The 15,051-nt window shown below is 43.3% G+C and overlaps 1 protein-coding gene across 5 annotated transcripts in view; it reads right to left on the reverse strand.

Annotated features, from left to right (window-relative positions):
• The window catches only part of LOC111867594 (myocardin-related transcription factor B), a 340,472-nt gene that overhangs the window by 92,661 nt on the left and 232,760 nt on the right, over positions 1 to 15,051 (reverse strand). The window contains exon 1 of one of the 5 annotated variants that reach the window (XM_023857582.2): positions 10,899 to 11,968. The exons of the other annotated variants lie outside the window; for them this stretch is intronic. The gene's annotated coding sequence lies outside the window, so the exon portion shown is untranslated. Of the gene's footprint in view, positions 1 to 10,898; positions 11,969 to 15,051 lie in introns of those variants that run through there. 5 annotated transcript variants of the gene reach the window in all.

Here is a 15,051-nt window from a genome sequence, read left to right on the forward strand (position 1 = left end):
ACGTTATGTGGAGAGATAGATGTATTTTTCCAGGTTTGAATCTCATATTTTACATTTTATAGAAATTTGTGGCCTATATCCACCAATTCTCTAAAAACACAGCAAGTATACCGCTCGTATTAACCACACAAACTCCACCGTGGTCTGTAGTCCGCAAGCGAACTACACCGACCTAGCGACCGCCGCTTGTCGGCGAAGTTAGTGCCAACTTTTGGCGGATAGTGTGTCACGTGGTCAGCGCAACGGATTCACACGGCCGTTAATCTCAGTTTTCTAGACCGGAGCCGCTATTTCCTTGAAATAGCTCCTTAATTATCAACCACACCGACAGAATTCTACAAATGTCCACCATCTGAAAGACGATACGTGTACCACACACAAGCCAATGACCGAGAGGCAAAATTAACACAACTTAAAATTAATAAATAAGTGAAATACCGTGAAACCTCGACAATCAGAACTATAGAAGTGCTGTATTCGGACTATCAAATCAAATCGAATATTTTAGTAACATTATTTATTCAAAAGATTTATCCGTACATTTATAGGCTATGTAACAATAAATAATTTGTAAAATATAATTTTTTTCATGTACTCGATATTCGACTAAATGCCTGGGTCGCGGCAAGCGGTAACCGAGTTATATTTTTACCACTTAGACATGCAAGTCCATTAACATATAACATCAGGTTTCACAAGAATTCGTTCTTACTGCAAGGAAGTAAAATAAGAGTGTTACATGTATACCCATTACTAGGCAATGGATTTGTAAAAAGTACCCGAGAAGACAGATTCTTGGTAAAGAATCCGTTGTTAGGTTACGCAACTATTTTGACAACAGAAGAAGTGTTTTTAATGTGATCCGTGACATACTCAGTGTTTAAGCAACAGAATAAGCACGTCTACAATAATAGGTGTTTTCTATCGGGTTCGTGCTGGAGGATTATAGGGGACAGCGAAGGTCGTTTGAAGTCAGTTATAGCTGAGAAGCCGTGAGTCAAGGACATGAATTCTGAGCATTCAGCTGTGAAGAGTTAACAGACATTGAAGACTTTATGTGCTATAGCTACAGTAATCTTGAGAGTGTAAGAACTAATTGTAGTTACGACTAGTGAAAATCTAATAAACCTATTCACCAATCCAAACCCGCGTCTTTGTCACTGATAAACGTGACAATATGATTAAATCTGTAATTTTTGGATTTGCCGATTTTTCTTTTCTATGATACTGTAACTCACTCAGGACTAAGGTGAGCTCGGCTTGCAGAGGTTCCACTGTTATATGACAAGATCTTACTTATGTATAACGAATATACGTATGTAAATTAATAGATAAAAATCTTGCTCGTGTACTTCGTAGTAATTATTCTTGAAATACTGCAACCTTATCCATGTCAGAGCTCAAACAGTATATAAAAGATAAAGCTGTCCCTGTAACAGGCAGTGAAGGCCCATAGGGGTGTGAGAGGTCGAGGTTCCCACATTTTCTAGACAGTCGGTTCATAGGTGGCTGTAAGGTTGTCAGCCTTAGGCGCCAGCCGCCCTTTAACCCCAAGAAATATCCCCGGTACACATTTCTGCTAGAGGTGGTGTCGACTCCAAAGCGGTTAGAGGGATTAGGTAAACTGAAAAAATCCGATGACGTCGACGGGAAGCGAACCCGCGAACTTCCGGCTTGTAGCATAGTGCCTCAACCAATAACGATACCGCATGATATATTATTAACAGCTGAAACGCGAAGAACTGATGAGATATCATGGCCATGTTTACCTACCGTCCCAGAGCCAACAAGGCGGAGATGAAACCAGTCATAAATCAAATATCATTATCTAAGTTAGCGATATCAATCTGGCCTCTTATGAAGTACCTAACAATCAATGTCTCCCCGTTACCACATGGGATTTATTCCTGATGAGATGTTACACCGTAAGGTTGAGGTAAAGCTGTGAGACGTCGCGGCTCCCACATTTTCTCTAGGCCAGTGGTTCTCAGTCTTTGTGAGATCGCGGCCCGGTAAATTCATTTTCTATAACACGAGGGCCCGGTACCAGACGGCGGCCTGTAGGTTGAGAAATACTGCTCTGGACAATCGGCTCACAGATGGCGATGAGGTTGTCAGCCTTATGCGCCGGCCGCCCACTACCACCCCAGGAAGATTCCTGGTACTCATTTCTGTCAGAGGCTGAGTCAACCTAAGGGCCATAGTGCGGCTGGAAAGATTAACTGAAAAATACAATGACCTCATTAAGAATCGAACCCGCGACCTTCAGGCTTGTAGCATATGCCTCTATCAACTACGCTACCGCGTGCCGCCGAATCTATACCGACACATTCCAAATATGAACCAAGTTTACCACGGAGACGAGTTTTACTGGTATTACTCCAGACCTTAACTTCAGTTACCAATGTTTATGCACATTATAGAAGGCGCAAAGGGGGGGGGGATGTAAAGACAATGTAAACAACCAGCTTCGCGACACATGCATCGTAACTTCGGGGAAACATCTCCCAGCATCTAATGCATATGCTGACGGGTGAGCCCCAGGACACTGTAGACGCGCTCTCGAATATAAAAGCCTGTTCCCGACGGGGATAGAATTCCGGTTAGCCAGCCTCCAGCCAGTCACTTTACTGACTCAGGTATCCCACGTCATATACATATATATACAGATGGTAGGTAAAGTTTCCCTGTGCTTAAGTAATTAAGCACTACACCATGAAGACGTATGTGAAAGTGAATGTATAGACCCAAGTTTTCCTGACCTCAGCACTAGTTGGAGGTGAGTGGTCAGCTTCACGCTTCGGCCTCATTACCCCAGAGGAATGATCCCCCGGTACCCATTGGATAGAAGGCTGGATGGGCGCCACAGCCAGTCTGGACGACATGGAGAAATGGAAATTCTTGCCCTCACCGGGACTCGAACTCCGACCTCAAGGTCCTCCAGCAGAAAACGTACATGAGACGGAGGCCCGGATTTAATAATTATACTGCATGTAATAAATTGTACATGAAAATTAAACTGTATTTTGTAACACTGGCGTGGTGTCTGCCTACCCGGTTGGCGCAAACTTCTTCGTTCTGTAATCATTCATGCTACGATGGCTGCGAGCGTCGTTTCGGCCTGTCTCTCTTTCTTTACAATGGCTCTTCCAGCCCATTCAGAGCCCTGGCCTCCGGCCTCTGTCTCTAGGAGGATGGAAATAAATTCCGGAATCTTATGTAACCCAATTCTCTGTAAATCTACCACGGTATGTGCCCGCCAAATGTCTTCATCAGTAAACTACTCACTCACTCATGGAGCTGAGCCCTTCTTGAGGAGAAGCCAATTCTGCAGCTACTCAAGAATTTCCCAGCATTTTATGGAACCCGAAGGCTCATTACCGTGTTCACAAGTGCCCTCCACTGGTCCCTATCCTGAGCCACATCAATCCAATCCATACCATCCCATCCTGTCTCTCAGATCCATTTTAATAGTCCATCCACCTACCCCTTGGTCTTCCCAGTGGTCCCTTTCCTTCTGGCTTTCCCATAAATATCCTATACGCATTCCTCTTTTTCCCTTGTATTTCACACCAAATGGAATGGAACTGCGACAAGGGATTCTGAATTTTGAAAGACGACACCGACGGAAGGGAGCCAGGAACTCTGCTAAAGGTCCGCTTCAGGCATATGCACTCCTACTTTGTACTTGGATTCACATCTCGGCTCAAAGACCGACTGTCCTGACTGAGGTTTTACGTGCTCTTCCCTAGGCCTTCCCAACAAACGTCGGTACAGTACTTTAAGTTAAGCCTCTGAATCTTCCTTCTACACCCTTTCTAATTGATTATAATCCAATAACCTGTCACTACGCAGTCTGAGATATTGACAGTGTCAATAAATAAAACAAATAAATAAAGCAAAGGCAAGACATGCGAGACTGTAGATTTTATCCGAGGTAACTATTAACAATATCACTCTCTGGAAGGTGACGCCGTGTAGTCAGCTAGAAGGCTGAAGACAATTCGGAGGAGTGTATACCTTCCATTATCAGGGTTGAACTCTAAATCGAACAAAAATCAATCAGAAGGAAGCATAAACTGTTTCCTTGTCTTAAACTGTAAATATGGAGGCAGTAAATTCCTCCGAAACGTCGGTACACAGACTGCACGGCGTCACACCCCAGACGACTGTTCTTTTCAGAACGCACATGCATTAAGGGCTAGCCAACCTTGATACAGTATCGGTAATATTATTCGCATACAGGATAATCGTCAAGCAATTTTCTGGCGTTGTTAACAAAGAAATGAGTCTCACTTGTTCTGAAAGTGACATACTGCCGCCCACTCATACGAGCTCATTACTCTCTTTGTTTCAGTCAAGGCTCCTATTATACATACAGTCGGGTCCAATTCCGGTCCAATCACTGGCTCCACGTACAACTGGATACTGCCATAACAGTGGTTAACCTGAGCCTAGTGGACCACTAATGCTCATGCGCCACAAAATTGCGTCGCGCTGAAGCTTACTGCTTCCTATGCAGCGCGAACGTGAAACGAACTTGGGCTGGGGCCGACTTTATGGGAAGAACGTCTGACTCCTCAGCTTGAGTCCGAGCTCGCTCATAGCATTTCATCGTTTCCTTATCATATGCAGCAGCGGTGCAAAGGGTGATAGCTTTTTAAATGCTAAAACTGGTAGCAAGAAGTTCTGGGAAGAACTAATCGCCTGCTTTCCTTTGATACGGCACGCTGCGGAAAGAAACCCAAAAAATGGGGGGGGGGCAGAGAGCAAAGTGATCTCACAAACCTCATACGCCTCAAAAAATCTGGGGGGATACACAGACAGACAAACCGCAAGGAGATCCATAATGGTTCTTTTAATTTCTTCAAAATAAACAAAGTAGGATAAAAACGAACGACTTACGAGTAAACTCACGCAAGCAGAAGACAACATATGTAAGTATGTGTACAAGCAAAGGCGGTTTAAGAGTCTGCAGGGCCCTAGGCCAGTGTTCGGCGCGGGCCTCAGGGTACTGAAAAATCTGATGGAATGAGAGTGTGTGCTAGACGCCTTATTATTTACCGGAATAAAGACGGGGAGGAAATCCCATTGTTTTTGTTGCACCTAAAAGCCTCAGAGTCTGATAAACTGCGTGCCCGCCTCGCGCGGGGCCCTGGGCCATCATCTAATTCGCCCATGCCTTAATATGCCCTCGTGTATAATCTGATCTATTTATTTCCGCTCATTCGTTACACAGAAAAAATACCTACCTGCATTTTCATTGCCCGTTCCTTGAAAGTTATGCGCGACGCTACAGATAAATTTCTCAAATCCACAAAATAATAACAAGGTTCTACAGATTCAAATCTGTACTTAACATACTTAACATACTTAAAATGTCAGCATAAAACGCAGAAAGAACAGTGTCAGTCTCTGAAATCACTGCAACAAGGAACTGATGTGTGGCCTCTCGTTATCAGAATATAAGATCCGATCGCCTCTTAGTTCTTAATAGTTCTATCTAGAATTTTCATTATTTTCAGGTTACATAAGTTTATTGTGGCATCAGCGGCTGTACATCAATGACAACTGTGCAGAATCACAACATATATAAGAAAAAACTCATTTTGTTTGCTTTCCTATGTTCAAATATTGTCTTGCTTTAAATATATCCTTGTTTTCTCTTTTCCACAAAATGTGGAGACGGCATGCAAAAGACATGTTCAAGCAGTAAGCCCAAAAAAGGCGAGTCATACTACATACTGATTTCGACTTGAAAACAAGGCGACTGAATTATAAACCACCATCATCACCACCATCAAGGTTTGGACGTTTCGGGCAGTTAAGAGGCTAATGCTTCCAGCGTTAACTTCGAGCGGCCAATGAATCCTATTCCTCTACGCGTATAGTCCAGTAACTGGTCTGGAATGCTTTCGGGTTCCCTTCTATCAACACGAATCAAATTAAGTCTATTAGTCTGAATTCTGCTATTTATGTATTTAGTTCGCTTTATAATCACTGTGTTTCTAATTCGATCCTTTAATGTATATCCCGCCACATTCCGAAGAAGCTGATTTTGCCTCTGCTTTTTGTCCATGTCTGTATGTTAACTCCGGGATAATCACAGTTCACGAACCTTAATCCGTGTTTCCTTCCTTGACTCTTCATTCAAGACTCGCCTCATCGACCCACATATGTAGTTAAACCTACTCGGCTTCGTTTCCAAATCTTTATCCTCATAAAAATAAAATAGTACTCGTCTAACCTACGCAAACTAAGATGGTTTATTTACTCAATACGTTTATCAACTTTTCACCGTACATGTCTTTTTATTTAAAAACCATTATTTTAGTTTTCTTTATTGATAGAGTTAAATCATTCAAATTTCCTTTACTTAATTGTAAATAAAATTAATATTTTATCAGAATATAGTACACATTTTTCGTAACATAATGATTTTTTACGGTGAGGAGTTGTTAGTCCCACGCCCAACTCCCAAGCTGGAGGGCCACCCCCTGTCGGCTGTCCGCGACTGCTTATTCAATATATTCAGTTTCCCTCCAAATCTGAAGGGCGTCTCCTCCATCCGCAACCTGAGGACGCGCCATGCTGTGGTGACAGGGACACACCTAACCTACTCTTCTCCAGGTATAATTAGATTGATCAAGTCAAGGAGGATGAGGCGGGCAGGTCATGTAGCACGAATGGGGGAGACGAGGAATGCGTATAGGATATTGGTGGGAAAGCCAGAAGGAAAGAGACCACAGGGAAGACCAAGGCGTAGATGGGTGGACAATATTAGAATGGATCTTAGAGAGACAGGATGGGATGGTATGGATTGGATAGATCTGGCTCAGGATATGGACCAGTGGAGGACTCTTGTGAACACGGTAAGGAACCTTCGGGTTCCATAAAATGCTGGGAAATTTTTGAGTAGCTGCAGAATTGGCGGCTCCTCCAGAAGGGTAGGTCCATGAGTAAGTAAGTATAGTACACATTTTTGCGTGACAAAACAAAACAACTGAATTGTCCTGTATATATGCTTAGGTTCTTTCTATACAAACTTACATAATAAAAGTAAAGCTATCCCTGTAACAGGCCGTGGAGGGCCATAGGGTCATGAGACGTCGAGGCTTCCATATTTTCTCTAGACAATTAGCTCAAAGTTGGCGGTGGAGTTGTCAGCCTTACGCGCCGGCAGCCCTTTACGCCCCAGGAAGATTCCTGGTACTCATTTCTGTTACAGGCCGAGTTGATCCCAGGGTCACAATGCGTCTGGAATGATTATAATTGAAAAATCCAGTGACCTGATCGGGATCGAACTTGCGACCTTCCGGTTAGTAGCATAGTGCCTCAACCAAATATGTTCTCGCGTGTCCCGCAGGTATAGACCGTAATTATAATTCGGCTGATTAAAGTGTGTCGTGCTATGGTGAATACTCTCTTCTAGGTGTCCACAAGTTGGATCTCTGCAGTTTTGTTGTGGTTCTTGGTTGACGATGTATTGAACTATAGCAGAATTCGGATCTGTAGTTTCCACCCGGAATACCAATATGTCTGCTATGCCTTAACAGTTTTTGTCTGAATTCCAGCAGAGTAAGGGGGAGAAGTTGAACTGTTTCAGATTCTCCGAAGGAATCAGCACTCCTGGTGGTAGTGACGAGGAAAAGATGAACATACAAAAAACACGTTATACTCCGCCAGTTTCGAATTGCCTAATGAAAGATTCGAGGCCGAAATCGTCTCTCATGAACGTTTTGCACACCTCTGCAAGCACCACACAAAATTCTGGTGTCAGTAAGCAAAGAGTGAATCCCATTTATGCGACACACGAACTCTAATGTACAGCATGATTCTAAATTATTGTCATGTGTAGGAGGGTACGCGTGACGGAAATAACGGGTTCTAGTTCGGATGATCGATTTACTGGCACTTCGTTTACAGTCTTTCTTAATTACAATTAATACAGCGATATCGCTGATCTACACAATTTACAGTTCACCGTTGCACACGTACTAGGATTCTCAGATTCCACTGGTCGTCTCCTAGTAACGGATCTCAACACAGAAACTAGCACCTCAAACCACTATTAAATCTTCTTGCCTTTCTTGTTCAATCACCATGGAACCTCGAAACTCAACTAAAAACTCTTCTCAGTTGCAAGCGGACTCGCGTTATATAGCACTGGGACGGACAACGCAGAAAACACAGTTCTACTGCAGACCACAAAGAAAACAGAAGTCACGTGATAGCTAAGCACTGTTGTGCTTACGTTACTGCACCGGCGCGGAAGTGCTTTTACCGAGCTGTTTCCTAGAAATGGGTTGCATAACCCCGTTGTTCTACTGTTGCGTGTTAGACCGTATTTACGGAGCCGTTTCCTGGCAATGCGTTGATCAAAACCGTTACGTTAATGTCGGGGTTACCGTGGCCTATAATTTTCGAACCGGAAATAACAAAATAAAACTGATTACGGAATATGAAAGTGTAATATGTTGAAGTTGTTTAGCATTCTGCAGCATTGATTCTGTAGGTAGTAAACCTTTTTGAAATGCATTTTCTATCATGTAAGCAGTTTCATTTTCTTGTTTCCTGTCTGAAAATTATAATAAGCCACGGAAACCCCACACAATAAATTAGACTCAGCCTGTACGTCGTATGTATTAAGAGTTTACATGTAAGCTCGGACTCAACTGAAAGGATCACAGGCTCTTCTCGTCAAGTTGGGTCTCGTCATAACGGGCTCTCGACCACAGGATGCCCCAGAAGTCCGGAATTCTGATTCAGCTGTTACAAAATATACTCAGTACGTCCACCAATCATACAGATTTAAATGCACAAACGGTACTTCCAGTTGAGGAAAAATGCGTATATTTCTTCTTGTGTGATCTCACTGTATGCAGTGACAATTCGTTCTTGAGGATTTGCGGGACATTCTAGAGGAAACTCACAGTACTTAAACGTATCGTCCTTCTGATAGTACGTTAAGTGCGTACTTTATATTGTGATGCAAATGCTCAGACACTATATGACACCGAACAGAAGGGTCTCGCGGTAACGCTCCAGATTTGTATTCGGGAGATCATAGGTTCGAATTTCGACCGGGTCACCGCATATCCCGACTGAGGCTTTTTGTGGTTTTCTTCAGTTCCTAGAGCAAAATTCACGGATACTTTGATTATATTAAAACTGATTCCTTCTAAATCCTTTTACAATTCATCATTCTTCACTTCTTTATCAACGAACGCTACAGAAAGCTTGTTTACTGCTAGTGGGGTGGGACTAAGTCCCTTGCACTGCGGCCACTTCTGGCCAGACCCAGATGATAGGTGAGGGTGATTGTGGAGCAATTGGTGGAATGAAGATTGGCAGGGGAAACCGAAGTACTCCGAGAAAACCTGCCCCAGTGCCACTTTGTCCACCACAAATCCCACTTGACCAGACCCGGGATCGAACCCGGGCCGACGCGGTGGAAAGCCAGCAACTAACCGCTTGTGCTATGGCGCGGCCACAGAATGCTGATAATGAGAGCTGTTATATAATGAATTATAATGCGGCTAAAATAAATTAATTTAACAGACTACCTTGTGTAACTTGTAATTTTGCATTTGAACTGCTGCAATTTATCTGGTCTACAATTTACAAACTACAGCATGAATTTTATATTTGTCCCCTTCTCTGCAGGGCATTTCAAAGCTACTAATTCAGACTGGCAACTTCGCCATGCGAACAATAATGTTAACTGGTCTCTACTGTTATCACCACGTCATAATAAAAATAAGCTGCACAAACCACTAAAGGGTGAAGCTAGTCATAAGCCCGCTTGGTTCCTACCTCAAAGAAAACACGCACTACATATATACTTTAAAAAGTAATTCGGCTAATAACGTCCAGGAAAATTATCGTAGTTCATTCTGAGCACGAAATGAACCAAAAAAGCACAACCTCTGGGCGAAGTGTTGAATTTTTCAACGCTAAACCACATGAGACCGCCTCTGTGGTCTAGTGGTCAGAGTTCCCGGTTACAGATCCAGAAGTCCCGGGTTCGATTCCCGGCGCTGCCAGATATCCTGATAAGCAGTGGGTCTGGAACGGGGTCCACTTAGCCTCATGATAACTGAGAAGCTATTCTAAGGAAATGGCGGTTTCGGTCTAGAGAACCGAAATTAACGGCCACGGGGATCCATTGCGCTGACCACGTGACACCCTCATCCGCAAGAGTTGTCATTAACTTCGACCACAAGCGGCGTTCGCTCGGTCAGTAGAGTTCGCTTGCTGACTACAGGCCATGGAGTTTAAGTTTTTTAAACTACATGACAAACACATATCAATAGGCTAAAATATACACCTGTGAATTATGCATTGCTGTTGCGTTGAATTCAATAGTATATTCACTGCGAACAGTTTCTTACTTATCGTATGATCAATAACATCCATTGAAGGGTCAAATTTTGTACGGAAATTCTAAGAGATATGCCTTACATCTAGTTCTATCACGCGTGGAGACGGGGTCGAATACCTCCATCGTAGCCTTGCGAGTCGTAGGAAGCGACGGAAAGCGAAGTCTCGAATCTGAGACAGTAAAATATATACTTACGAGTTCCACGGGACTGGCGAGGGCCAGCAGCAATTGTAAAAGACAGACCCGTCCTCTCATCACAGAGAGCGCCCCATATCAAAATGCACGCAGCAATAAAAATCTTGTCGTAAGCCCCAGATGGGTGCTTTATTCCAAGACAGACTGGCCGAGTCGGTCGTAACATAAGACTCGACTCGACAAGCTCGGCACACAAAACATCTGCTGCAGTAGCTCTCATTTTATAACTGCGTTAAAACTGAAGTCACACTTTGTTAATTAAATTCAATAAGCGCCAGAACTAAGACAATTACATGAACAGGTAAGAAATGACATTTACCTTCTCCCAGTAACGATGAAATTTATCCTTGGCAGACTTTAACGCAGCAGGTTCGGGTTCGAATCTAGTTACCGATATAGAATGTTTGTGACACCTAGACGTCATACTGGATTAAACCCAAGAATTCACTTCCCGCTGCACAAGGTACTGGGCACGAGCACAAACATCTGCCATCGCGTGCGACTGCAGCACAAACACAAACCAGCTACTCCTCAGACTTCAAGGACGCTGTTGTATGTCCATGCTGTTATTGGTGTAATAAAACTGATACGCTGCCAGCTGGGGGGGGGGGACAACGACTAAGCATACAGCATTTAATTTTGATGAGAAACAATAGGTTTCGTATCTTGTGGGTTATTTATCCCAAATTCTCACCACAGAGACTCAAATAATACGTTAGAATAGCACAGCACAGCAGCAAAAAACATGGTCGTCCGCACACACAAGCCTAAAAATCAGGAAATGGCACATCACTGCAAATATAACTTCGAGATTTTAATAAGTTCTGCAAATATATATGTAGTCGCTTTAAGATCTTGACTGCGAACAAATAATCGACCAGAAAAAAAAAGGCAGTTCAGATGTACTTGCGTTTATAAAACACTATACAGAAGCTACACATCACATCAGGAAAAAGCAAGTAAAGTCTTATGATAAACGACTACGCCTTTAAGACGAATCCTGCACAAAATTCTAAGCACGATTGTTCAACTCCTTTCACAGGAATCACGCATCAAGTATTCAAGAATTAAAGTCACTTTTAAGGCTACGTTTCACGAATTAAGTGATCAGATCAGATATGAATGTTGGAGAATAACCAAAGAACTATCACTGCATAGGTATTGCACATGTCGAGGAGCAAGTGGGGTTGCTTCACTCTTGTGAAACATCACAACACTTTCTCACTATAAACAATTATAGCCCAACTCATGAGTAACTTCTCTATTCTTGTTGACGGTTGGCACTTCTGAACACTCTCCATTCATACTGGCTGGCTAACCGTCGTCTCAGCAATCATGTTTCAGATGTAGGGTACCAGTTGAGTGACCGACCTGAACCGACCGCGTCGTTCGCTCGCTAGCGCTCAGAAAACGCGACTGGCTCCAGAGAAGCTGAGAATAAGGAGTGACGCTGGAGAACACACCTACACTAACAAGCTGCAATTAACTATCGGCTGAAGTTACTGATAGAAGATCGCATAATATGATGCTTCATAACTATTGCGTGTTATCTGTAAATACGATATTACGCAAAGCGGTATACTACGGTTGCATGAAAATCAGCTACCAAATACAGAATGTTGAATGTTCCTACACTTACGTGACAAGAAACATTGGCTTGACGTAGAACCTACGTAGAAACTGTCCAAGAACAAATGCAGTTCGGACAGTAACTGACATATCGGGTGGGGAATGCTGGTGCTTGTTAGAGATCGGATGGGATGGATTGGATTGATCTGGATCAGGATAGAAACAAGTGGAAGGCTCTTGTGAATACGGTAACGAACCTTCTGGTTTCATTTTTTTTTAATTCTTTGGTGGTTGGGTGATTGGCAGGTCCTCAAGAAGGGCTCAATTCCATGGAGTTTCGCAAGTTGGGTGCAAAAGTGACAAGGACGAATAACAAAATTTTCTGAACCACAGTAATTCTATTCTAAACCTTACAATTAATAAGCTGCTTTAAACTATAGACACAGATAAATGACATTTCTAATAATTTTGGGTGCACGCGGTAGTGCAGTTGGTTGAAGCACTATGCTACAAGCCGGAAGGTTGCGGGTTCCAGTCCCGATGAGCCGCACTATGGCCCTGGGGTCGACTCAGCCTCTAACACAAATGAGTACCAGGAATTTTCGTGGTGGTGGTGGTGGGGGGGGGGGTAAAGGGCGGCCGGCGCGAAAGGCTGACAACCTCACCGCCATCTGTGAGCCGATTATCTAGAAAATGTGGAAGCATCTAAGTCCCAAAACCTTATGGGCCTCCACAGCCTGTTACAGGGATAGCTTTACCTCTACATAATAATTTCAGTTAACAGCGCATGAAGCCGAACTGTAATGACATCAATGAATAATGGACAGGAAAGCATGAGGAAGGAAGCAGTCATAGCCTAATTTCAGGCAATGCCTCGAGAGACTCGAGCAGTCAGGACAGATGGTATCCGGACGGAGATTTAAACCCGGAACCCCCAATTACGAAGCAGGAGAGCTAACCCCTAGACCATGAAGTTCGGTCCTCATTATTTTAAGCGCATCACAAACATAGCTGCAAAGTACAGGCAGGTCCAGAAGCTGATCTGTGGGGTTCTAACTAATCTTCACGTGTGGGGACGGGTGAGACTTCAAGAGGGATATAACAGTTGGAGGTTGGAGAAAACTGCATAACGAGGAGCTTCGTAACTTGTACTCTTCGCAAATTATAATGATAAAATCAAGACGGATGAGACTGACAGAGCATGTAGCACGCGTGAGGAATAACAAGAGTGAATACAGGGCTTTGGTGGGAAAGCCAGAAGGAAAGAGACCAATAGAAAGACTTAGAAGTGTGAGGATAATATTAAAATTGATCTTATAGATACAGAATGGGGTGATATGAAATAGATTCATCCAGCTCAGGACAGGGACCCGTGAACACGGAAATTCCTCAGTAAGTGAGCAGCTAGTGGCTCATCAAGAAGGACTCAACTCCATGGGGTGGAGTGAGACGGAGTTCACTTCGTACGCTGTCCTCTAGTGAAAAATACTGGACTATTACCTCAATAGAGACAACGACCGTTTCCTTCTAAATTCTTTGCATTTCAGACTTCATAATCATCTTACAAAACCTACGCAGCTGAATGGGCACAGTTAAATAATAAATTAAATGTACAGTTCTCCTTGAAAGGCTGACAGTTACACCCGTATGTAAATTCCCCCTCCTATGCTACGTCTATTGCCGAATGAATAATGGTGGAGCTATACCTCCACTCCCCCATGACTTGCTTGATTAATTAAGCAGAGGGGAAAAATAAAACGTTACCTTTACCTTCTATACAACCAGGAACTCTACATAAGGGTGTTCATAAAATTACGCTGAATCAAACAATGCTGTCACTTCGCATTTCCATGGCATCCATTTTAACATTAACCCTCCCCTCACGCCCATATACAGAGTTACCATGTAAACTTTTATTTTGACAGTCAACAAAACTGCTTTCGATGTTCTCACTTGGTGTACATCGTAAGGCAATGTGGTATGTGTGCTTAACCAAGCACCATGTCGTGAAGACGTACAGGGAAGTGAATGTATAGCTCCACATATTCATTGATGTGAATGGTAAGTTTTACGCCCCGACTGTTTTAACCCTGGGGAAAGGCTCCCTGGTACCCAGTGGATAGACGGTTGGACGGACCCACAGCTGCCCTGAATGCTAAAGATAAAAAAATATATATATCATGTTCTTGCACGGGAATCAAACCCCGGCCAGCAGCCTAGTTTTTATACAGACTGAACTGCCCCAGCTCTCCCTTGGTTCAGAGATTCCACGTTACATTGTCAATGCAATTCAGTTTTTCTGTTCATTTATGAGCACTGGGGACCCCAGCGGCTTACGAGCGTCCGAACACGATACTTCTCAACGTGCGTTACGAAACAATCCAGTTGCTTGTCACTGTAAGTCATCAATCTTGCTGAAACAGGGTTACATTCATCGTGATTGGAATAAAAGTAGGCCAGAACATGAAATGCTTTCAACTAGCATTGGTTAGAAGTGAATATCCGAAAGAATAACGCGCTTCGGCCTTTCACAGTTCTAAGCAAGGTCCTGCGTTGTTACGTAAATTCATTATCAACTTTCGGCACTTCGGGGAAACAGTTTCCACTTGCATGTTCATTATCTAACCTCTACGCTTACTCCAACCTAAATATACAGAAATGTTACTGACGGACAGCTCAATGTTTTTTAAATTAACACTACAATGAAACTATATCGAACAGAATGGAGTAGTGGTAATGCTCGTCTCGCACACGGGAGGTACATGGTTCGCATCTCCGCCGGGGCACCAGCTACCCTGACATTTTCGTGGTTTTCCCAAGTCCCTCTCGACCCTCGATACTATATAGTATTCACTGATGCCTATGGAGGTGCGGGCTCCACCACACTACTACTACTACTACTA

This window comes from Cryptotermes secundus, unplaced genomic scaffold (assembly GCF_002891405.2).
Source record: "Cryptotermes secundus unplaced genomic scaffold, Csec_1.0 scaffold548, whole genome shotgun sequence".
NCBI classification, from domain to species: Eukaryota; Metazoa; Arthropoda; class Insecta; order Blattodea; family Kalotermitidae; genus Cryptotermes; species Cryptotermes secundus.